General features: G+C 45.0%; 1 long non-coding RNA gene across 1 annotated transcript in view; it reads right to left on the bottom strand.

The window, feature by feature from the left end:
• LOC133240282 (uncharacterized) overlaps positions 1 to 13,881 on the bottom strand; it is a 31,852-nt gene extending 17,971 nt beyond the window's left edge. Inside the window, exon 1 of the long non-coding RNA XR_009734175.1 lies at positions 12,073 to 13,881. This is a non-coding gene — a long non-coding RNA (uncharacterized LOC133240282). The remainder of the gene's footprint in view (positions 1 to 12,072) is intronic.
• Positions 13,882 to 25,853: the final 11,972 nt, after the last annotated feature.

Here is a 25,853-nt window from a genome sequence, read left to right as displayed (position 1 = left end):
GAGATCTGTCTTGTCAAATCACTGAGATAAATTGTAGCCTAACCAATTGTCTGTCCTGGAGGAGGCCCTAATGCCCTTGGGGAGAACATGTGTTCTGCTGGTGTGTTTGTCGTTAGACCTAACTGATTGTGCTGCTGAAATTTTCTACCTTTGCACTCATCTTGCCTGATTATCCATCAATGAGAGTGGGATATTGGAAGTTCCAAGTGTTGTATGAATGGTCTATGTCTCCCCTCAGTTCTGTTCATTTTTCTTTCATGTGTTTTGATGGTGTCATTAGGTGTGTAAATGTAATTTTATCACTATATTGTTGAATTTCCGATTAACATATAATATTCTTTTCTCTTGTAACCTTTTCTCATTTAGTCTATTTTGTCTGATATTAGTACAGCCACAACTGATATCTTTTGGTTACTGTTGTCATGGGTTTTCTGTCTTCTCATGTTCAACTTTTTTCTGTCTTTGGATCTAAAATTAATCTCTTATAGATGGCAAATAGTTGCATCATATGCATCATTCTGCCAGTCTTTGGACTGGAGAGTTTAATCTGTTTACATGTAATGTAATTACTCATATAGAAGGAGTTACCTCTGTCATTTTGCTCTTTGTTTTCTGTATGGCTTAATGATTTTTTTGTCTCTGATTTCCTGCATGACCACCTTCTTCTGCATTTTTGGTAGTGCAACATTTTAATTCCCTTCTCATTCCCTTTTGTGCATATTCTATAATTATTTTCTTTGTGGTTATAATTAGATTATAAGTAACATCCTAAAGATATAACACTCTAATGCCAATTTAAGCCAGTTTAATGTCAAGAACATAAAAAAACCTCTGCTCCAACAGCTCTGACTTGAACTTCTTTTAGTTACTGATTATACCTTTTGTGTTGTGTATCCAAAACCCCTTCATGGATCACAGCCTTGTTGTGGCAAAGGGCTTGCATAACTCAATGAAGATCTGAGCCTTGCCATGAGTCACCCAAGATGAATGGGCATAGTGAACAATTCTGAAAAAATGTGGTCCAGTGTAGGAGGAAATGACAAGCCACTCCAGTATTCTTGCCTAGAGAAACCCAAAAGCAAAAGATATGACACAAGAAGATGAGCCTTCCAGGTCAGAAGGTGCCCAGTATTCTACTGGGGAAGAGTGGAGGGCAATTACTAATAGCTCCAGAAAGAATGAAGCATCTGGGCCAAAGTGGAAACAACACTTAGTTGTGGATGTGTCTGGTGATGAAAGTAAAGTCCAGTGCTATAAAGAACAATATTGCACAGGAAGCTGGAATGTTAGGTTCATGAATCAAGGTAAATTGGATGTGGTAAAGCAGGAGATGTCAAGATTAAACATCAACATCTTAGGAATCATTGAACTAAAATGGACAGGAATGGGTGGATTTGATTTAAATAACCATTATATTTACTACTGTGGGCAAGAATCCCTTGGAAGAAATGGAGTAGCTCCCACAGTCCACAAGAGAGTCCAAATTGCAGTATTTGGGTGCAATCTCAAAAACGATAGAATGATTTCGGTCTGTTTCTAAGGCAAATCATTCAATGTGTTGGTAATCCAAGTCTTTGCCCTAACCATTAATGCCAAAGAAGCTGAAGTGGACTGGTTCTTGAAGAAAGAACTAACACCAAAAAAGATGTCCTTTTCATCATAGGGGACTCTAAAGCAAAAGTAGAAAGTCAGGAGATACCCAGAATAATAGGCAAGATTAGCCTTGGAACACAAAATAAAGCAGGGCAAAAACAGTTTTGTTAAGAGAACACACTGGTCATAGCAAACACTCTTTTCCAACAACCCAAGAGACAATTGTACACATGGACATCACCAGATAATGAATATCGAAATTAGTATATATTCTTTGTAGCTAAATATGGAGAAGCTCTAAACAGTCAGCAGAAACAAGACCTGGAGCCGACTATGACGCAGATCATCAGCTCTTTGTTGGCAAAATTCAGGCTTAAATTAAAGAAAGTAGAGAAACCACTAGGCCATTTGGCATGACCTAAGTCAAATTCCTTATGATTATACAATGGAGTGACAAATATATTCAAGGGGTTAGAGCTGGTAGACAGAGTGCCTAAAGAATTATGGACAGAGGTTCATAACAATGTACAGGAGGTGGTGGCCAAAACCATCCCCCCAAAAAGAAATGCAAGAAGGCAATGTGGTTGTCTGAGGAGGCTTTACAAATAGCTAAGAAGAGAAGTGAAAGGAAAAGAAGAAAGGGAAAGATACACACAACTGGATGCAAGGTTCCAGAAAACAGCGAGGCGGTAAAAGAAAGCCTTCTTCAATGAACGATGCAAAGAAAGAGGGACACAACAGAATGGGAAAGACTAGAGATCTCTTCAAGAAAACTGGAGATATCAAGGGAACATTTCACACAAAGATGGGAACGATAAAGGACAGAAGTTATAAGGACCTGTCAGAAGTAGAAGATATTAAGAAGAGGTGGCAAGAATACACAAAAGAACTATACAAATAAGATCTGAAGGACCCAAATAATCAGGATAGTGTGATCACTCACCTAGACCAGATATCCTGGAGTGTGAAGTGGGCCTTAGGAAGAAGCATTATTATGAAAAAAGCTAGTGGATGTGACAGAATTCCAGCTATTTCAAATCCTAAAAGATGATGCTGTTTAAGTGCTCTCAATATGTCAGCAAATTTGGACAATTCAGCAGTGGCTACAGGACTGGAAAAGATCAGTTTCCATTCCAATCCCAAAGAAAGACAGGGTTAAGGAATGTTCAAACTACTGTATGCTTTTGCTCATTTCACATGCCAACAAGATTGTGCTCAACATCCTTCTGGCTAATCATCAGCAGTACGTGAATTGAGAACTTCTAGGTGTACAAGCTGTGTTTCAAAGAGACAGTGAAACAGAGGTCAAATTTGAAACATTCATTGAATCATGGAGAAAGCAAAGGAATTCCAGAAAAGCATCTACTTCATTGATGAAAGCCTTTGACTGTGTGGATCACAACAAATTGTGGAACATTCTAAAACAATGGAAATACTAGACCATCTTACTTGACTCCTGGGAAACCTTATGCAGGTCAAGAAGGAAGAGAACCATACATGGAACAATGGACTGGTTTAAAATTGGGAAATGAGTATGTCAAGGCTGTATGTATCACCCTGCTTATTTAACTTATGTGGGGAGTGTATCATGCGAAATGCCAGGCTGGAGAAATCACAAGCTGGAATCAAGATTTCCAGGAGAAATATCATCAACAACTGATATGCAGATGATACCACTCTAATGGCAGAAAAAAAAAGAGGAACTAACATCTTTTGATGAAGGTGAAAGAGGGGAGTGAAAAAACTGGCTTGAAACTCAACATTAACAAAACTAAGATCATGGTATCCAGTCCCATCACTTCGTGGCAAATAGAAGGGCAAAAACTGGAAGCAGTGACAAATTTTATTACCTTGGGGCTCCAAAATCACTGTGGATTGTGACTGCAGCCATAAAATTTAAAAAACACTTGCTCCTTGGAATGTAAGTGATGACAAACCTCGACAATGTATTAGAAAGCAGAGATGTCACTTTGGGACACAGGTCCCTATAGTCAAAGCTATGGTTTTCCAGTAGTCATGTATAGTTGTGAGTTGGACCATAAAGAAGGCTGAGTGAGGAATTGATGCTTTCCATTTGTATTGTTGGAGAAGACTCTTGAGAGTCCCTTGGACTGCAGGGAGATCAAACCAGTCCATCCTAAAGTAAATCAACCCTGAATCTACATTAGAGGGACTGATGCTGAAATGGAAGCGCCAATACTTCAGCCACCTGATGTGAAGAGCTGATTTACTAGAAAGACCTTGATGCTGGAAGACTGAAATAATCAGAGAAGGTGGCATCACAGTATGACATAGATAGCCTCACCGACTCAATGGACATGAATTTGAGCCAATTCAGGGAGGAATGGAGGACAAGAGGAGCCCAGTGTGCACAGTTCATGAGTGCCGGGGACCAGCCCTGGCTGATCCAGGGTATTCGAAGGAGAGACGGAGTAGGCGACTATTTAAATATTCATCAAAGATATAAAGAGTAATAGAATGAGGATAGCTCAGTAGGAAAATTCAGGGGAGAAAAGAGGCTGAGTAGCTTGGTTTACGCGGAAAATCAATATAAGCTGTGACACCAGGTTAGCTCTGACTATGGAGGCCGCAGGCGCCCTGTTGAATAGAGGAAGGTGCCCCACCTTAGACACCTTCTCGAGTGGGTCTTAGAAGCCCAGGCAAATAAATGGTCTCAGAGGACCTCCGTGCTCCAGATGGAGACTCAGCTGGAAGTTAAGGAGAAGAATGACATGGGGAGACCAAGCGTTGGTGAGCAAGGCCCGTAGCTTTATTTTCAACAGGGGCTTTTATACCCTAAGTTACACATGGAGGATAATAGGGGATGCAAAGTCAGCAGTCTTTGATCCTTATCAAAAACCAGGGTTTCTATCCTGCAAATTTATCATATACAAATGGTTTAGGTGATTTACATCATCTTCTGGCCAGAAGGCCTATTAACATTTTATGACTCTTGACAAAGACTTATTTTCTCTAAGAGTAATTATTTTAAGGTTTGGCGCCATCTTCCGAAGGTGTTAGATAAAATTGCATTCCTATAGGGCAGAGGCGTAATGGGTTTACAACAAAGGACAGAATTTATTACCTTAAGGGTCTAAAGTTGCTAGCACCAAGGCCACTACTTATTTTTTCTACATACCAACTATATTAATTAATACACATTCAAGGATACAATACAGGGGATGTGGAAACTTGGCAGCAAGCATTGGCTCATCAATGAAATCTTTTACTAGTTTTATTCTGACAGTTTCTAACTCTCTGAGAGGCTCTAAGCTATTTGAATATCTTAAGCTTCCCATGCCTCTCGAGGCTGGGAGACTGTAAACAATCGTATGCATAGCTGTAGGAGTCCGGGTAAACTTGTCAGGTGAGTTAGAGAGCTATCTGAGGGGTTTGGATCTAAACACTCCTAATTGCCCAGGAACTTTATTAATTGGAGCTGTAAGTTAACTCTTTGACAGAGAGAGTGAGATGGTGGTGGGGGACAGCCCCCAGTAAAGTCAGAGGTGAGAGCACAAAGCAGTAAAGTAGGCAGACTCTGGTTTTTTGGGGGTAGATGCTCGAGAATATCCAGGGGGACTCCTGAGGCTTGATCCTGCCTTTGCATATGCCGAGCCTCCTTCCTCGTGACCTTTGTCACAAGTGGAATGCCTCTTGCTGGCTCCTGGCACATGAGGTCACAGAGAACTGGACACGGTTTAGTGACTGAACAACAGTAGTAACTCATAACCACACTAAAAATGGTGCTTAATTCTTTTTATTAACCTCATCTATCAGAGAGAAAATAAAATAGTGGAGCTACAAACCACAGTTACAATAGTAAATTTTCTAATTGCTTGTCTATCTACTTTTACCAGAGATCTTTATCTGTTCATAACATTTTGAGCTGCTATCCAAAGCCTTTCACTCCAACCTGGAGGACTCCGTGCTGCAGGAGTATAGTTAGCATAGTTAGCATTGCTAGTTAGTGCTGGCAGTCAGTGTAGTCAGCAGATCACCATGATGCTGGGCCTCACAGCCATCTCAGGGGACAAGGCTTCTATTGAGAACTGCGATTCTTTACATTATTGGTAAAGGTTGATTTGCCAAAGTGGGCCCGGTACGTTCTGACTGGGACAGAGTTGGCCATAAAGGTCATTAGGAAGAGTCAGCAGAGCTCCTCCAGCCTCCAGGACTCTTCCAGGAAGTGAATAGTATGAAGGCTCTAAACCATGAAAATATCATCAAACTACTGGAGGTGATTGACACAGAGACCACCTTGTTCCTGGATGGAGGGCCTCAGCGAGGGGGACACGTGCAGCCATTTGGAGGACCGTGGGACATGGACCAAATGACAGAGGCTGACGCCCGAGGCCGCTGGGACAGCTGCTCTCTGCCCTGCAGCACGGCCACCAGGGGCACGTCCTGCGCTGGGACCTGAAGCCAGGGAACCTCCTCTTTGACACCGAGTAGCACGTGAAAATCACAGACTTTGGCCTCAGCAACGAGTGTGATGAGAGTGGGAAGCTCAACACTTTTTATGGTAGCTGCACTTACACTGCCTTAGAATTCTTCCTGGGACAGGGCTCCGACTGCCCTGCGGTGGATGTGTGGAGTCTGGGAGTAGTTCTCTACTCCATGGTGACCGGGACCCTGCCTTTTGGGGGATATGACTTTTCAGAGCTGTGGCTGTGAATCCTCGTAGGACAACAACACGTTCCCCTGTGTCTGTCATCAGAGAAAGAATTTGCTAAAAAATATGGTCCTCAACCCCAGTGACAAAAGCACCTTAAATGACTGATGAGGCCTCCATGGGTGAACCTGGGCCAGAAGGAGCCACTCAGGCCATTCTGTGCACCACCCTGTGACAAGGACCCAGGGGTGACAGTGGTAAGGACTCTGGTGTGGAGGTGGGACCTGATCCATGACTCAGGGAACAGGCAGCAGGCATTGCACTGTCAGCTCAGGGGAACACAAGGTGGAGGGCTGCTCCATCACTGCGAGGCTCTCCCCTTCCACTGACCTCAGCAGCCATAACGTGAGCCTTCTCCAAGGCCTGAGGTGTCCACACTCATACCACGTGGCTCAACCAGGGAGAGAACGTACAACTGCACAAGGACCAGAAGTCAGAGCAGAAGATGAGGGAGCCTGCTGGTCTCCACCTGGCCTGGAGCAGAGGCCCACCATCCCCAGCCCAGCGCCCTGTGTGGCCCTGAGGCCTTCCCTCCGCCAATAGCACCAGCAGCAGGACTGAAGTCCCAGAGGGAAGCAGCTGCCCCTGGGTGTGTCCAACACCAGGAGCTCCTCCCACACTGGGCAGCCTGAGAGTGTCCCCAGACACTTTCCTCTGGCCACAGCCAGAAAGAGCAGGGTTCACCTGAAAATATGCAGATTTATAATAGTCTGCCCAGCAAGAGGCAGCATAACAAACGGAGCCCAGGTAAAGTCCAAGGATGCCCCACGATGAAACGCCAGGATGCAGTCCCTGGCAGTGATTGAGGGGTTGAATCCTCTGACAAGATTCAAATCAGGAGGGTATCCCACACCTCCACGGCCTTCAGAAGCATCGTATCCAAAACCCTGGCCAGGTCAGAGGATGGTCTGCAGCGGCCTGGGCGAGCAGAAGAGGGCCCGCCTGGCTGCAGGCCCACCCCTCGGCTCTCACCTGAAACTGCAGAGACTGGACTGCCTCTCCTGGGTGTGTCTCCCTACCCCACTCTTCTGTCCTGCATGTGAGAGGGGGAGGCGGAGAGTTGTTGTCAACTCTTTGGTTCTTCCAATTCCTTTTGATAAACTTGATGCTCCAGAAAGGTGGATCACACTCTGTTTTGCATCCTCGCTGCACAGAATTGAGGCTGTGTATTTTCCAGTCTAAGAAGCCTGCAGTCATGTGGTACTAGAAGTAAATCAGAACTAAATGCAAAGACAACTGAGAGAATTAGGAGGATGACTCCCAACAGCAACAGTTGCTGCCCTGCAGGGCCGAGATGCAGAAAGCATGTATGACCTCCCTGCACTGACATTACCCAACATCTTCAGAAGGGCTGAGGGGAATTTTGGTCCCTGGGGCCTGTGTTAATCATGACTGAGATGCCCATAAACGGGATAAAGTGAAAGTGAAAGTGAAGTTGCTCAGTCGTGTCTGACTCTTTGCGACCCCATGGACTGTAGTCTATCAGGCTCCTCCGTCCATGGGATTTTCCAGGCAAGAGTGCTGGAGCGCATTGCCATTTCCTTCTCCAGTGGATCTTCCCAACCCAGGGATTGAACCTGGGGCTCCCACATTGCAGGCAGACGCTTTACCGTCTGAGCCACCAGGGAAGCATAAACAGGGTAAAGTCCCATGAAAGCCTGTGGGTGGTGTGGTCAGGTACCGGTGCAGCTGAGTTTCCTGACTCTCATGCAGAAGTCAGGATCTCCCCTTCCACATGGTGGGGGAGTTGTCCTGATATGTGGGTGTGACCACAGGGACTGGAGAGCAGGCCATCCGGCAGGAGGAAGCTGGAGTGTCAGGCACACACAGGACAGAGGTCAGGAGCCAGGCTGGGGAGAGGGGGCTGAGCCGGCCCCCTTGCTTCCAGGACCATCCACACCGGTGCTCTGTGCTCTGTGTCTCCAAACTGAAACATCCCCACCTCAGGGCTGGAAAGTAGTTGACTCTGATGACGGAACGTTGTGCTCACAGACTGTCTCCTCTTCTATGAGGTGTGGGCTGGGGCTGGCTGGGCCACGGCTGCCTCATCACTTTATTTGTCCATCAAGGTCCCACAGGGAGGGTGTGGGTTTTGTATTAAAGAGCAGGGCACCCATGAGCAGGGCGGGACACAGTCACCTTCCACTGGACGAGATGTCTCGGGCTGCCGGTGCCCAGTGGGCTCTGCAGGAAGAGGGTGGGGAGAAAGCCTCAGTGTCAGTGAGGGAGCCCCACCAGCAATTTGCCAGCAAATCTCACAAGAAGCACCCACTTTCCCATGATCTTCAACTGTTTCCTGAATTATTAATTCCTTAATACAGTTGACCTAACGGACAATCTCATAAAATGTGAGCTCAGGGTAGAGATGGGTCGGGTGGTGGGAGGGAGCATTAGAGGCGGTGGGCTGAGGCATCCAAGGGCTCCCAGTACCTTGTCCACTCCCAGGTCACCAGAAACCCTCCTTTATCTGGTAACTGGCCGCCCAGGACTACAGATTTCCCGGCTACTCTTCATCGAGGCTGCTTGTGTGACCAACCTCTCCCTCCAGGGGGATGGGAGTGATTCGCACAAACTCTAGAATGTATCCTGGGAGAGCGAAGCAGGCCCTTTCTGCTTCTCCCTCTGTCCTGATCTGGAAACGTCAGTTCTGAGGTTGGAGCTCATTCTGCCCTGTGGACAAAGCAACTCCTCTGGATTGAAGGGCATCAGGGACAGGAAGCTCCGGACCAGCCCTGGACTGTCCGCCTCCGGACCCAGTGCGAGGGGGGCCAGCTTCCCTTTGCCCCTCAGCCATGAGCCCCGAGTTACAGCTGCTGAGCCTTATCCTAAGCTGGACAGCAGGCTTGAAGGGGACCTTTCCTGTGGCTCCCAGGGTCAGGCTGCTCCCAGGATCACAGCTGTCTGATGTTTCCCCCCTCAGGACCATGGGGGACAGCCCAGCTCAGCTCCAGCCCACTATCCCCTCTGGGGGCTTCTCTGGAAATCTAATGACTAAAAGATTCAGGAGAGATACATTCCAGGGCACCACCCCCACTCCCTCCCAGAGACACAGCTTGTTTTGAAACAGTGAAATTTTCCCTGTTACCATCTGCGGATTCTAACCAAATAACTCGGGGAAAAGGCCGTCTCACATGTGGTGCAGCTTGATTACTGCCGGACAGATGAGTTGGAACCGAGAACTTTTCTGCTAAGCTGACAACTGTAAAAGCTTAATTGGAAAAACCAGCCAAATTCCACTCAGTTTTAAGTCAGAGACTTGGACTCGGTCAAGCCTGGGCCCGAGCCCTCAGTGTGGGGAGATGGGTAGTTAGGACCTCGTAGAAGTCTGGTCCTGACTACATGATTTTTATATTCCCTCCACCCTGATGGAGCCTGTGGTTTTATGGGAAAAGGAATTCCAATACATGTTAAGGTATTACCACTTGATTTTGTAAAAGGGTGTGTAGTTCACTTGTTCTTCGTTTGTTTACTCTGTCTGCAAAGTGTCTTGTAGGCTGGTTTAAAATAGAATATTTAGTGGAAACTTTGAGGGTCAGTAAGGCTAACCAATCCGGAAACAACCGCCATTGAAATGAAAGTTTCTCCTCACAGTCCTGGAAGAGGGGTTTTACCATGCAGGGAGCATGGGGAGAGCAGGAGGTGGAGGAGCTGGACCTGTGGACGGAGGGAACCTTCATCATGTTGCTGAGAAGGGAACGGCAGGCAGGGTGAGCAGGCTGAGGACTGGCCGGGCTGAGCAACTTCATGGGCTCTGGGGTGAGGGGACCCTGAGTGTCCTGGAACCCGATGCTGGGGAGCAGGGCAGGTAGACAGTGCTGGAGTATGAGTCCAGTTAAAGGGGAGGTTGGATTGTATTTGAAAAGTGGGCCTTGGGGGAATCCCTTGGTGTGCAGGGGTTAGGACTGGGCATTTTCTCTGCCAGGGGCCTGGGTTTGATCTCTGGTCTGGCAATAAGATCCTACAAGCCATAGGGTGCAGCCCCCACCCCACCCCAACCCCCGCAAAAAAAAAAAAACAAAACAAAACACAAAATCAGTGGGCCCTGGAAGGACTCCTCTGTGAGGGGAGGGGGACTGACAGGCGGGGATGAGGGGCCAGGTTGAAGTGCCTCAGAACAGGGGGCGTCTTGCAAAAGCAAAGCATCAAGTTGACAGAAGGTAGAAGTGGTCCACACAAGGCTCATCTGAAATATCACCTCCTCAGAGCAGCCTTCCCTGCCTGTGCATCTACAGGGAGACCCTCCTCAGGGCTCGCCGGCTTAATTTCTGCACAGCGTCGGGGCCCAAACCCCTGATCCTCACCAGCTGTGCCTCCTTGCACGCAGTGCAAACACCCCCACAGAGCCTGCAGTTCCTGCATGGTCTGGTCTCTCCATTTCTCCCCCACATTGTCCCCACTCACCTCAGCCAAAGGTGTAACTAACTGATACAGCCTTCAAATCTCGGTTGAAATTTCTCTCTCCTTAAGCAGTTCCCCGGGCAGACTTGGGTCTCTGCCTCTGCTCCACACCCTTCACCCACGAAAGCAGCTCAGGCTCTATGACTTGCGGCCCGGCTGACTTGTCTATATGTGGTCTGTGAGCGCCTTCCGGGAGGCTCTGCCCTCTCTTCTTTGTGCACCCTGAGCCTGCACATAGTGGGCCTTCAGAACCTCAGGAACCTCACCCCACCCCGCGGCTGGAAACCTGAGCTGTCAAAAGGCCTGTGGATTCAGTTTGGCCCAAGCACTGCTTCCAGACCCTGGGGGCTTCTACAGCCTCTATAGTGTGGAGAGAGAGGTCCCTTGTAAGCTGAGCTTCCCAGCTGTCAGATCTCACCTCTCAGTTACCTTCCTGTGCTGTCAATTCATTGTCAGTTTGGTCTCTCCTGGGCACCACGGGAGGCTACATAGTGGAGAAAGGAGGACCGGAGCCGAGTTTCAAGGGAGACATGAAAAGGACAGTGATGGATGCCTCCTGTTAAACTGAGTGAAGTTCCCTGTATATTCTGGAAAAGTCCTCTGGAGTGCAAGAGGGGAATACAGCCCCGAAGGCCCCAAAGAGGAAGTCCCCTGGTGGGGGCAGTGGCAAAAGCTCTTGGCCTCCCCTGTAACAGCTCCAGATGAGAGCCAGTGAGCCAGAGACTGCCTATGTGGTCACATGAACGTGATTCTGTAATTGTCATGCAAAGCAAGAGTGAGGGTACAGAGCTGAAGGAGTCAGGAGGGGGTGGTTGTGGTGAAGTAAGGTCCCGCTACCTTCAGCGTGAGTTGCTTTTGTGAGTGACAGAGCAGCCACATGGCAGTTTCCAATCCTTAGGCCCCCCCACAGCAGCCAGTGTGGGGCTGGGTGCCTTAGCGCCTTCACATGGACAAGCTCCAACCATGTGGCTTCCCAGAGTTCAAGGAGCAGGGGTTCTGTTGGCTGCACACCTCCTTGCTGTAGTCTGGCTACCTCCCTTCTCTGAACCTCCATCTTGTCCTCTAATTGGGGACAGGTGTTGCTACCTTAACAGGACTAACCCTGTGAGAACTAATTAGGGGAATCCTAGAGTTAACAGCTAGCTCCAACAAATACTGCTTGAGTTCATTCAGATCTCCAGATTAAAGTCTTGCAATGTTATCTGGAATTTCTTCCCTGAAACTAGACAAAACCCACACTGTTGCAGTTCTCTGGACTCTACTTAGCCAGCTGAAAGGAAGAGTCACAATTTTTTGGAAAGCGGTTATAGAAAACCCATAGTGGCTTAAATAAGCAAGTCAACAAGCAGGAGGAAATGACTTAAATAACTAAGAGGTCCACAGGCAGACAGTTTCTGGCAGGACTGTACCTGGATCTCAAGGACCTGAGCGGAAATTCTCTCTCCCCAACTTCTCAGCTCTGCATACTTCTGTTGTCCTCCTGCAGGGGTCTCTGCCTTTATGGGAGCAAGATGGCCACCAACTGCTGCAGCTACCTCCCATCCCCTCCAACTACCACAGGCTGAACTCACGTCCCCACCAACTGCCACAGGCTGACCTCATAGCCCCACCAACTGCCACAGGCTGACCTTTGCCCTGCTCCAAACAGAAATAAAGCTCCTCTTCCCCAGGATTCCAGCAGGAGGTCTGCCCTGAGTCCTGATTGGTCATTTGCTCAGCTCAGAGCCAATCACAATGGCCAGGGAGGGGTGAAACATGCTAATAGGCCAGGTTGAGGTCATATGCCCATCCTCTCCAGGAAACCTGTGCCCTGTTCACCCTGCTTCCAGAGTTAGAGACAGTGTGATGCCCACAAGCAGGAGTTAGGGTGCAGCTGCTGCGTCCTCTGTGCTCAGTTTCCTGGGATGTGCCTGCTCACATCCTCTTCCCACATGTCCTTGGTTTACCAGATAATTTGTAACACATCGTTTCCCTTTCCAAACCCTATTTCACTCACCCATACCAAAAAGGAGAGACCTCCTGTTTGAAGACAGGATTGGGGATCTCCTCCCAGCCTCAAGGCTTGCTTTCAGTGTCTGATTACAGTCATTTATTCAGTCAACAAACACCCACTGAGCACCACGATGTGCTGCTCTGGGTTTCAGGACTGTCAGTTGTTCTGAGTAGTGGTCATTGCCCAGGGGCCTCCCAAAGAGAGTGAATTTTCTTTGAAGAATCGCCTCATATACTGTATCACTGAATCACTGAGTCACTTTGCTATGCTTGTGCAACTAACACAACTTATTAAGTCAACTATACTTCTATTAAGAAAAAAAGATATTCCCTCGTGAAAAATTGTCCTTAGAGTTGTAAGTTTTCCCTTTCAAATATAAGTTCTTAATGTATCTAATTGCTTTTGGTGGTGTTTCCTTACATAGGTATCCAGCTTTGTTTTCCAGTTGGATGCCAAATTGTCCCAACACTATTTAGTCAATGGGCCTCCTTTCTCCATTTACACATTAAGAAACCTTTTTCAAAATCCTAAGTATTAAGGACCTCAGGTCTTTGGTAATTTGTAGAGCCCCACGGTCATGCTCCCATCTGTGTCTTCTCCTCTCCTTTTACCATTGCAGTTTCTACTATTCACAAGTGCCCCAGAAAGCCCCATGTAGTGACCTGTGGATGTCTTTGTGAGGACAGGGGATGTGAGCATGGAGGAAGGGCTGAGTCCTTAATGACCATGTGACCATGCTCTGTGATCCCAACAGGGGGTCTGGCTTCCTAAGGCAGGGTCTGTGTGTCTTCTTCTTGGTGTCCTGATATGCACATTAGGGCTGGTAGATTGGGATCTGCGGCTCTGGGGCTGGGAGTGGAGAGACTAGACTCCACAGGCTGCGTTTCCATTCATTTGCCTCCTATTGTTCAGTTGCTAAGTCATGTCTGCATGAACTGCATCATGCCAGGCTTCTGTGTCCTACACTATCTCCCTGAGTGTCCTCAAACTCATGTCCTTTCTATCAGTGAAGCCATCCAACCATCTCATCCTCTGTCACCCCCTTCTCCTCTTGCCCTCAATTTTTCCCAGCATGAATCTTTCTAGTGAGTCAGGTCTTTGCATCCGGTGGCCACAGTATTGGAGCTTCAGCTTCAGCATCAGCCCTTCCAATTAATATTCAGGGTTGATTCCCTGTAAGATTGACTGGTTTGATCTCCTTGCTCTCCAAGGGACTCTCAAGAGTCTTCTCTAGCACCACAGTTTGAAAGTGTTTGCCTTCTGTGCTCCTATGGGCTCTGCCTGCCTGGTGTGGAGACACTTGTGACACCCTTCTCCTGAAGGATGGAGAAGTGCTCGCTTCTTGTGCTTTCATCCCCTGCCTTATCCTTCCTTGTGTCATGCTGAAAGTAAGGTACCTGTTGTTATATTATGTGTTTTAATCACAATTAAAAGAATGTAGGACTGACACATGCTGCAACATGGATAGACAGTGACAGCTGACAACGTCCTCAGTGAAAGAAGCCGCCAGGAAAGGCCGCCCAGGTCACATGCTCATCTGTGCTTTAAATCCATCAGGGATTTGAATGTGAGGGTAAGTCTCAATCATGGTTCCAGAAAAAAAAAAAAAAAAGAAAAGAAAGAAAGAAAACTAAATTCAAATGAAAAAAGACAATTCCATAGAGTTGGGGCAGCTGGTGAAAGCTGAAGTGGGCCTGTGGTTGGATTACTATAAGATCATCTCATGATGCTCATTCGGGGGATATATGCTGGGTTCCTTGGAGAGTGTCCTTGTTTGAGGTAAAACACTCTGGAGTATTTTGTATGAAGGGGCAAATGTGAGTACTTTGAGTCTTGCTATTGAAAAATTTCTGTATGTTTGAAATGACTGAAAAATAAATTACTTCTCAAAACAACCATGTGAACAGAAACACAGAAAAGTCAAGACAACATCAAACACGGCTAGAGAGGCCAGGCCCCACCCAGATCCTGCTCACCCCAAGTGACTAATCAAAACCCACAGGTTTCCACATCAAGCCCTTCCTCTGCTGGGTCCTCTGAACACAGTGCCCCTCCAGACAGCCAGCCAGGCACAGGAAGCTTCTCGCCACTGTTTCTTCACCTCTTCTTCCCATGGTCTCCTGACTAAACTGAGCTCCTGAGGGAACTGAATTCCTCTCCGTGTGGATGCAGCCCAGTCCTGTCCCAAAGCCAAAGCCTGGGTGGGTCCTGAGGAGGCCTAGCTGCAGAGCCAAGTCTGGTGATGAAGTAGGGAGGCCCTGCGCTGGTGAGACAGGCGGGATTGTCATCCTCTGCTGATCAGCTGGGAAATGCAGGCCGCAGACACTCCCAGATCAGGGGAGGCCTAGTTTCTTGCTGGTGATCCTACTGAATCCACTGCATGTTGGAAATTCAAATGGATGCAGGCAGATATCCCAGGACTTCTGGAAAAACAGTTATAAAATAATTATAAAACATACACAATGAAATGCAAGTAGACACAAATTGACAACTTTAAAAAAAGCCATTCACCTTGACGATGGAAAACTTTAAAATAGTAAACTATAAATGATACAGAAGAAAACCTACATGACCATTGGTTTCGTTGCATAGATCATGAGCTTTGACACTCCAGATACAGCACACACACAAAAGTAAAAAAAGGTAACAGGCAGCCAAATACTGGAGAAAAAATGTTTACCAAACACTTCTGATAAAGAATTTATATTCCCATTACATAAAGAAGATATGTGTGTTTATGTGTATGTATACATACGTAAAGCACACATGTGTAAGGCAAACGCCTGCATGAAAAATAGGTAAAGATTGTAACAGACACTTGACCTGGGAAGAAATACAGATAGTAAAAAGTGAAAGAAAAATATGATTAATATCATATCCCATTAGGGGATTATGGATTGAAACAACGAGAGAGCACTACATACCTATTAGAAAAGCTAATCTCCTCCCCAAATGGCAATACTGATCACGGGACAATAAGGAACAAGAGCAGCTCTCCTTCATTGCTGGTGGAATGCTTCAACAGCCTCTTGAGATACAGTTTGGAACAGTTTTCAACCCAAACAAGTCTCACACCTTCAGATCCACCCATCACACATCCAGTTTTCACACAACAGCATTGAAAAACTATCCAAGCAGAAACAAGGACCCTATTCTGCATTGACCCTCTACTCATAATGTCTAAACCTTAAAAGAATCAGAGTGTCTTTAGCAGATGAATGCATAAGCAACTCGGGGTACAACCATGTGAAGGGGAGCAGGATACAACACAGCAAAACATGCAATTTCAGGAAACATCAAAGAGCTAGGACAGAGTTTCCCTGGTGGCTCAGTGGTAAAGAATCTGCCTGCCAAAACTGGGCACATGGGTTTGATCTATAGTTTGGGATGATCCCACATGTTGGGGAGCAACTAAGCCCATACGCCACACTATTAAGCCTGGTTGTCGCAACTACTTAGCCCATGTGCCACAACTGCTAAAGCCCACAGATTCTAGAACCTGTGCTGTGTAACAGGAGATGCCAGTGCAGTGAGAAGCCCACGCTCCACAACTAGAGAGCAGAGCCCATTCCCCAGAACTAGAGAAAAGCCCAATCGGCAAGAAAGACCCAGCACAGCCAAAACAAAAAGGCTAAGACAGTTTTTGAAGAGGAAATCAAAGTTGGAGGTGCTCACTTCCAACAACAGTTAGAACCAGACATGGAACAACAGACTGGTTCCAAATTGGGGAAGAAGTACGTTAAGGCTATATATGTCACTGTGCTTATTTAACTTATATGCATGCAAAATGCTGGACTGGATGATGCACAAGCTGGAATCAAGATTTCAGGGAGAAATATCAATAACCTCAGTTATGCAGATGATATCACTTTTATGCCAGATGGGGAAGAGGAACTAAGGAGCCTCTTGATAGAAGTGAATGAGGAGGGTGAAAAAGCTGGCTGAAAATCAAAATTCAAAATTTAACAAAATTCAAAACTTAACAAAATTTAAAATTCAATAAAACAAAGATCATGGCATCTTGTCCCATCACTTCATGGCAAATAGATGGGGAAACAGTGGAAACAGTGACAGACTTTGTTTTCTTGGGCTCCAAAATTGCTGCAGATGGTAATTGCAGCCATGAAATTAAAAGACACTTGCTTCTTGGAAGAAAAGCTATGACCAACCAAGATAGCATATTAAAAAGCAGAAACATTACCAACAAAGGTCCGTCTAGTCAAAGCTATGGTTTTTTCAGCAGTCACGTATAGATATGAGAGTTGGACCATAAAGAAAGCTGAGCACTGAAGAATTGATGCTTTTGAACTGAGGTGTTGGAGAAGACTCTTGGGGATCCCTTGGACAGCAATCAAACCAGTCAATCCTAAAGGAAGTCAGTCCTGAAATATTCATTGGAAGGACTGAGGCTGAAGCTGGAGTTCCAATACTTTGGCCACCTGATGCAAAGAACTGACTCATTGGTAAAGACCTTGATGCTGGGAAAGATTGAAGGTGGGAGGAGAAGGGGACGACAGAGGATGAGATGGTTGGATGGCATCACTGACTCGAGGGACATGAGTTTGAGCAAGTTCAGGAAGTTGGTGATGGACAGGGAACCCTCACGTGCTGCAGTCCGTGGGGTTGCAAAGAGTCAGACACAACTGAGCAACCGAAGTGATCTGACCTGAAAGAGCTGCACACGGAACACTTTCAGACGTTGATGAAGAAAATGAAGACGACACCAATAAATGGAAAAATATCCCATGCTCATTGAATGGAAGAATCCGTATTGTTAAAATGTCCATTCTTCCTCAAGCAATGTCCACTGTGAATGCAATCTCTGCCTAATTTCCAATGGTATTATTCACAGAAATAGAGTAAAGCTCCTAATCATCATGTAGAAACATAAAGGACCCCAAATAGTCAATGAAATCCTCAGAAAGGTGAACAGGCTGGAGGCATCTCATGTTCTGACTTCAGCAATATCAGAAGCTACAGTCACCAAAACTGTGTAGGACTGGCAATGAGGCAGGTGCACAGACCAGAGGAACAGGATGGGGGCCCGAAAATTCAGCCCACATGGAGGCGGTCCATTCATTTATGACAGAGAAGCCAAGGGCACATGGGAGGAAGGACAGTCTCACAATAAACAAGACTGGGGACCCTGGATGCCACATATGCCATGCCTTGTACACTGCACACAAAGCTGACTAAAAACACAATTTTCCATATGAGGCCCTTCCTGCGTCCTCTGAAGACTGTACTCCCTCACACCAGCAGTCAGTGGCTCACAGAAAGTACCCATCACTTTTCCGCATTTCTTCATTTCCCTCACTTTTTCCCCCTGGCATCGCCTAACCTCAGGAAATGCAGCTCCTGTCAATGTGAATACAGCCCCACTTTGTCTGGAAGCCAAAGGCCTACTTGGTCCTAAAGAACTAGAGTCCTTTTAGAGGACGCAGCCTCGTGTTGTCCTGAAGCAAAACTCCAGTGAATCCTAAGGAGAATGAGTCCTGTCAGCAGCGACGCTGACCCACAGTTTCCCAGCCCAAGCCCGGGTGGTTCCTGAGGAGGCACAGCTGTTTTCAGTCACCTGAGGAGCCAAGTCGAAGGGTGGAATGCGCATATGCCAGTGGGTCAGAGAGGCGGGCTGAGCCCCTCATGATCAGTGTGGGAACTTTAGGCCCTGCCTACTTCATAGCCCACTAAACAGTGCTCCCTGCTTTCAGAACTGCTCAATCCATTCAACTTTGGGACCGTCACACTGAAATGGAGATGTGTTTGCATGCCTGCTTAGTTGGTAAGTTGTGTCCACTCTTTGCAACCCCATGGCCTGTAGCCCACCAGGCTCCTCTGTCCATGGGCTTTTCCAGGCAAGAATACTGGAATGGGTTGCCATTTCCACCTCCAGGGAATCTCCCTGACCCAGGGATCAAACACATGACTCTCTCATTGACCAGGGGGGTCTTGACCATTTAGCCATGTAGGAAGCCCTGAAATGGAGACAATGTCCCATAACTCTTCTAAAAATAGTTAAGTAGCAATTAACTGGAAACCATTTTGTGTGAAATCAATGCAGTTGCAAAGATTACAACTTGTACCAAGTTCACTCAAAGTTATTCACAGACACATTTTTAAATGCAAATTCAAAATTATAGGAGGAAACAAAGAAGCAATCACTGTGAGCTTGGGCTTGGTCATATAGATCATGAACTTTGATGTTTAAGACACAATGTAAAAAAGGCTATCCACATAGAAAAACAAGGGATACTGCGGACTTCATTATAAAGTCGAAGATTTCAACTCTGTGAAAGACCTTTTTCAGAAAGTGAAAAGACAAATCACCAACTGGGAGAAAAACAGTTGCAAGAACTTAACCTGGTAAGTTCAGTTCAGTTGAGTTGCTCAGTCATGTCCAACTCTTTGCAACCCCATGAACTGCAGCATGCCTGGCCTCCCTGTCCATCACCAACTTCCTGAACTTGCTCAAACTCATGTCCATCAAATTGATGATGCCCTCCAACCATCTCATCTCTGTCATCCCCTTCTCCTCCCATCTTCAATCTTTCCCAGCATCAGGGTCTTTTCAAATGAGTCAGCTCTTCGCATCAGGTGGCCAAAGCATTGGAGTTTCAGCTTTAACATCAGTCCTTCCAATGAATATTCAGGATTGATTTCTTTTAGGATGGACTGATTGGATCTCCTTGCAGTCCAAGGGACTCTCAAGAGTCTTCTCCAACACAACAGTTCAAAAGCATCAATTTTTCGCCACTCAGCTTTCTTTATAGTCCAACTCTCACATCCATACATAACTACTGGAAAAACCATAGCCTTGAACAGACGGACCTTTGTTGGTAAAGTAATGTCTCTGCTTTTTAGTATGCTTTCTAAGTGGGTTACAACTTTTCTTCCAAGGAGTAAGTGTCTCTTAATTTTATGGCTGCAGTCACCATCAGCAGTGATTTTGGAGCCCAAGAAAATAAAGTCTGTCACTGTTACCGTTGCTTCCCTATGGGACCAGATGCCATGATCTTAGTTTTTTGAATGTTGAGAGTTTTTTTTAATATATTGGAAAATTTGTTTTATTCTTTTCTTATTTATTAATTGAAGGATAATTGCTTTATAGAATTTTGCTCTTTTCTGTCAAACTTCAACATGAATCAGCCATAGGTATACATATATCCCCTCCTGTTTGAACTTCTCTCCCATCTTCCTCCCCATCCCACCTCTCTAGGTTGATTCAGAGCCCCTGTTTTCCGAGCCATACAGCAGATTCCCGTTGGCTATCTATTTTATATATGGTAATGTAAGCTTCCATGTTACTCTTTCCATACATCTACCCTCGCCTCCCCTCTCCCCATGTCCAAAGGTCTATTCTCTATGTCTGTTTCTCCGTTGCTGCCCTGTAAATAAATTCTTCAGTACCATTTTTCTAGATTCCGTATATATGTGTTAAAATACAATATTTATCTTCCTCTTTATGACTTCATTCTGTATAATAGGCTCTAGGTTCATACTGAGTTTTAAGCCAGCTTTTTCACTCTCCTCTTTCACCTTCATCAAGAGGCTCTTTAGTTCCTCTTTGCTTTATGCCATAAGAGTGGTGTCATCTGCATATCTGAGGTTATCAATATTTCTCCCAGCAATCTTGATTCCAGCTTGCACTTCATCCAGCCCGGCATTTTGCATGATGTACTCTGCATAGGAGTTAAATAAGCAAGGTGACAATATACAGCCTTGATGTACTCCTTTCCCAATTTTGAACCAGTCCATTGTTCCATATCCAGTTCTAACTGTTGCTTCTTGTCCTGCTACAGGTTTCTCAGGAGGCAGGTAAGGTGGTCTAGTATTTCCAACTCTTTTAAGAATTTTTCACAGTTTGTTGTAATCCACACAGTCAAAGGCTTTATCATAGTCATTGAAGCAGATGTTTTTCTGTAATTCCCTTGCTTTCTCTATGATCAAACAGATGTCGGCAATTTGATCTCTGGTTCCTCTGCCTTTTCTAAATACAACTTGTACATCTGGCAGTTCTCCGTTCACATACTGCTGAAGCCTAGCTTGAAGGATTTTGAGCATTACTTTGCTAGCATGTGAAATGAGTGGAATTGTGTGGTAGTTTGAACATTCTTTGGCATTGCCCTTCTTTGGGATGGAATGACTGTGTTGACATATAAATAAATGTATTAATTTCTAGGCAGTGACATGAGCTCACGGCAGCAAAGTCATTTCTCCCCCAGCCCTTTGTAAACAACTAATTAGATAGACACACAGGAACTAAAGTACTTAGCACCCTAGGCCAAGGGACTCAGAGGGCTATCCAAATATAAATCCCAAAATAAATAAACGAGACCTTGGTAAGGGCTGTGGATTCAAGGAGTCAGAGAGCCTTCCCCCAATAAGTCAGGAGAGTTCTGACCTGGGCAAGTACAGGCAAGAGATTCTGTGCAAGCCCAGCCTGTCTGGAGACAGAGTCCAGCAATGGAGAGAACCACTGCCATGGACAGACAGATGGAGGACTGTACCAGAACTACCCCCTTCCCAGGACACTGCCTGGGGAGACGGCAACTGCAACCTCTCCTGAGAGGAGGTGGAAAGTGTAACCACCCAGCTACCCAGTTTAGGGATTATGGTGAGAAACTTGTTTCTCCCCAACAGCACCCTGGTTTCTGGGGGGAGGATGGAAAGAAAGCAGATAGAAATATTAGAACATTATATGAGCAGGTTACTGCTGTCTGCTTCAGAAGTCAGCAAGGGATCTGCCCACTAGGCTTGGATTACCACACATAAGAATCTCCACCTGGCCTAAAGACACCCTCAAAGCCCCAGTGCTAACCCCACACCTCCCCCCATCCTGCTGTCAGCTCCTGTGTGTACCCCCAGTGCCACTGTGAGAGAGGCATCCAGGGCACAGGGAGCTTGCACAGGAAACAGACCGCAAACGGTGGGCAAAAGCGAAATCACAAACTTGACTTACAGCGCCACCTTCTGGAATACAAAATAAATGCTTCTAGTAGCCGTGGTCCATTGTGGCTCAGACCGTAAAGAACCCGCCTGCAATGCGGGAGACCTGGGTTCAATCCTTAGGTTGAGAAAATCCCCTGGAAAAGCAACCCACTCCAGTATTCTTGCCTGGAGAATCCTCATGGACACAGGAGCCTGGGGTCTCAAAGAGTCAGACACGATTGAGCGACTAAGCACAGCACAACACAGTTTGTAAGAACCAAAGTAAACATAAATCCTTAATTAAGAAAGGTGTTTGCTACTTCAAATGTGAATGCACAGTTGCATATATGAAAACACTATGAAAACTCAGGGAAATATGTTATCACAAACAGAAAATTCACCAGCAACTGAACACAAATACATGGAATATTATGATCTGACTGATAAAGCATTCAAAATAGCTATTATGAAGAAATTCAACAAGCTACAAGAAAACACAAGAAGGCAATTTAATAAACCCAGAAATAAATAAAAATGTAAGGATGTCCTTAGCAAAAACTTTGAAATTATTTTTAAAAATCTGGACTGAAGGACTCAGTGAATGAATGAGATGAAGAATACAATGGAGAGCATCTGCAGCAAGGCAGACCAGGGGGAGGAATGGTCTCCTGGAGGACAGGGCTATAGAAAGAATACACTTAGAAGAATGGAAGACTCAATAATAGCGAAGAAAGCCTAAGAGTGCCATTGGTTTCCATCAGAAAGGCAAATATCCAAATAACTGGGATTCCAAAGGAGGGGAGGAAAGTAGGGGACAGATAGTTTATTTAAAGAAACAGCAGCTGAGGGACTTCCCTGCTGGTCCAGTGGTTAGGACTCGGCACTTTCATCGCCATGGACCTGGGTTCGTTGCCTAATGGGGGAACTGAGATCTCACAAGCCAAGTGGTGCAACCGAAAAAAGAAAGAAATACAGCTGAGAACTTTACAAACCTGGGGAAAACATAGACATGCAGGTCTACAAAACAACTAAAATATTCTACCATTCCAGTGCAAAAAGAGACCATCCCTGTGTCTGGAAGATTCTCCGGAGGAGGGTATGGCAACCCACTCCAGTATTCTTAGCTGGAGAATCCCATGGACAGAGGAACCTGGCAGGCTGCAACCCATGGGGTCGCAAAGAGACACAACTGAAGTGATTTAACACGCACATGCACGTGGGTTTTTCTAGTTTCAGCCAGCAGGTGGCGCATAGGCTAAACTAAAATACTAGGTTAGTTTCAGGTAAACAACAAAGTGATTCAGGGATAAATATAGAAAGTTACATATTCTTTTCCAGATTTTTTACATTATAGGTTATTATAAGATCTTGAATATAGTCCCCTGTGCTATACAGTGAGTCCTTGTTTATCTATTTTAAATGAAGTGGCATCTATTAATCTCATATTCCTAATTTACCCTTTCCCCTTCCCCTTTGGTAACCATAAATTTGTTTTCTATGTCTGTGAGTCCATTTCTGTTGTAAATAAGTTCACTTGTATTAATTTTTAGATTCCACATACACATGATGTGATATTTGTCTTTCTGTCTGGCTTCACTTAATACGATAATTTCTAGGTTTACTCATGTTGCTGCAAATGGCAATGTTTTATATTATTTTTATGGCTGAATAATATTCCATTGTGTTGAGGTCTTTTAATGGACTGGAACCTGGTGGTCCAGAGTCGATGATAAGAAAGTAAAAGAGAGAGAGAAAGGAGCTGATATTCCTTGGTTTATGCAGAAAGCCAATAAAGCCTTTGACACAAGGCTTGCACTGCTTCACGTAGGCACCAGGCACCCTCTCGAGTGGGTGAAGGCACAGTGCGCCTTCTCAGGAGAGTCTCAGAAGCCCGGGCAAGAAAGTGAGCTCAGTGGGCTTCTGTGCTCCAAAGAATTGGCCTGAGAGAGAGAGAGAGAAAGAAAGAAAGAATATTCCTGAATATTCAGGAATTAATAAGGAACAGAGGATTCATGACAGATCCAAAAGAGCACACAGGAAGCCTCCTGTTAAATGCTTCCTGACACATTGTATATATGTACTACATCTTCTTTATTCATTCATCTGTTGGTAGACATTTCAGTGCTGCTATGAACATTGGGGTGACTGTATCTTTTCAAATCAGAGCTTTCTCTGGATATATACAGACTTTTTGATGATGGTTATTCTAGCCAGTGTGAGGTGGTACTTCACTGTAGTTTTGATTTGCATTTCTCTAATAATTAGCAATGGTGAGCATCTTTTCATGTGCCAGATGGCCATCTGTATGTCTTCTTTAGAGAAATATCTATTTAGGTCTTCTGCTCACTTTTTGATTGGGCTGTTTATTTTATTGACATTGAGTTATATGTGCTGTGTGTATATTTTGAAATTAACCCCTGTTGGCCTCATTATTTGCAAACATTTTCTCCCAGGCCATATATTTCTTTTCATTTCCTTTGTTGTACAAAATCTTTTAAGTTTCATTAGATCTCATTTCTTTATTTTTGATTTTATTTCTATTGCCTTGGGAGACTGACCTAAGAAAACATGACTACAATTTATGTCAGAGAATGTTTTGCCTATGTTATCTTCTGAGTTTTATGATGTCACATCTTATATTTAAGTCTTTCAGCCATTTGAGTTTATTTTTGTATGTGATATGAGGCTGTGTTCTAACTTCATTGATTTACATGCGCCTGTCCAACTTTTCCAACACCACTTGCTGAAGAGACTGTCTTTTCTCCAGTGTATATTGTTGCCTCCTTTGCAGAAGATTCATTGATTATAGGTGTGTAGGTTTATTTGTATTCTCGTCCATTGATCTATACGTCTGTTTCTGTGCCAGTACCATGCTATTTTGATACTACAACTTTGTAGTCAAATCCAAAGTCTGGGAAACTTATGCCTCCAGCTTCATTCTTTTTCCCCAAGATTGCTTTGGCAATTTGGGGTTTAAATGGACTATTTTATCTAATAGATATTTTATATAATTCACGAAGTAACCACAAAACAAAAACCTAGAGTAGACCCATAAAGGGCAAAGAAAGGAGAAACAGAGCATACCACCATGGAAATCAGCCAATTTATGAATCAGGCTGAGAAAGACAGGGAAAGAAATAATGGAAATACAAAACATGAAAAGAAATTGGCATTAGTAAATCCTACATATCAATAATTAATCTAAATTTAAGTGGATTCATTTGACCATTAAAAGGCACAGAGTGGCTGAATGAATTTTTAAAATGACACCAAACTGTAAAAGAGATACATTTCAGATTTAAGGACAGATATACAGTCAAAATGAAGGGATAGAAAATTATATTCCATATAATTGGAAACCAAAACAAGTGGGAATAACTATACTTACATCCGACAAAATACTTCAAGCCAAAAATTGTAACAAGGGACAAAAGAGGCTGATTATAAAATGACAAAGTGATCAACCCATCCAAAAGATATAATAATAACAAATAACACACCCATCATCTACATATGTTAAGCACCTAAATATATTAAATAAATACTAATAGATATGAAGGAAGACAATAGAATGGGAAAAGGTGAAAACCGTGACAGATTTTATTTTCTTGGGCTCCAAAATCACTGCAGACAGTGGCTGCAGCCATGAATTTAAAAGATGCTTGCTCCTTGGAAGGAAAGCTATAAGAAACCTAGACAGCATATTAAAAAGCAGAGACATCACTTTGCTGACAAAGGTCCATATTGTCAAAGCTATGGTTTTTCCAGTAGTCATGTATGGATGTGAGAGTCAGACCGTAAAAAAGGCTGAGCACTGAAGAATTGATAGTTTTGAATTGTGTTGCTGGAAAAGACTCTTGAGAGTCCCTTGGACAGCAAAGAGGTCAAACTAGTCAATTCTAAAGGAAATCAACCCTGAATATTCATTGGAAGGACTGATGCTGAAGCGCCAATACTTTGACCACCTTGTTAGGTAGTTAGAATAGAAAACATGAGTTCAAAATGGCGGTGGTTAAAAGACAAGGAAGGGAAAAGCCCGAGAAAATAGAACAAAGGAAGGTCAAAGGAAGGTCCAAGGATCCGAGTGAGGACTTCAGGAAGAACAGCACTCCTGGTTAAGCCCAATTTGCACAGGGCAGGCCCAGGGGGAAGAAAAAAACATATAAAAAGAGGAGCCAAAGGGCTCTCTCTCTCTCTCCTGCTTGCTAAGAGCCGACTCATTGGAAAAGACCCCGATAGTGGGAAAGATTATGAGCAGGAGGAGAAGGG

This window comes from Bos javanicus, chromosome 28, assembly GCF_032452875.1.
Source record: "Bos javanicus breed banteng chromosome 28, ARS-OSU_banteng_1.0, whole genome shotgun sequence".
Lineage (NCBI taxonomy): Eukaryota > Metazoa > Chordata > Mammalia > Artiodactyla > Bovidae > Bos > Bos javanicus.
Note: the sequence above shows the minus strand (reverse complement) of the source record. Positions and strands in the feature narration are given on the sequence as shown.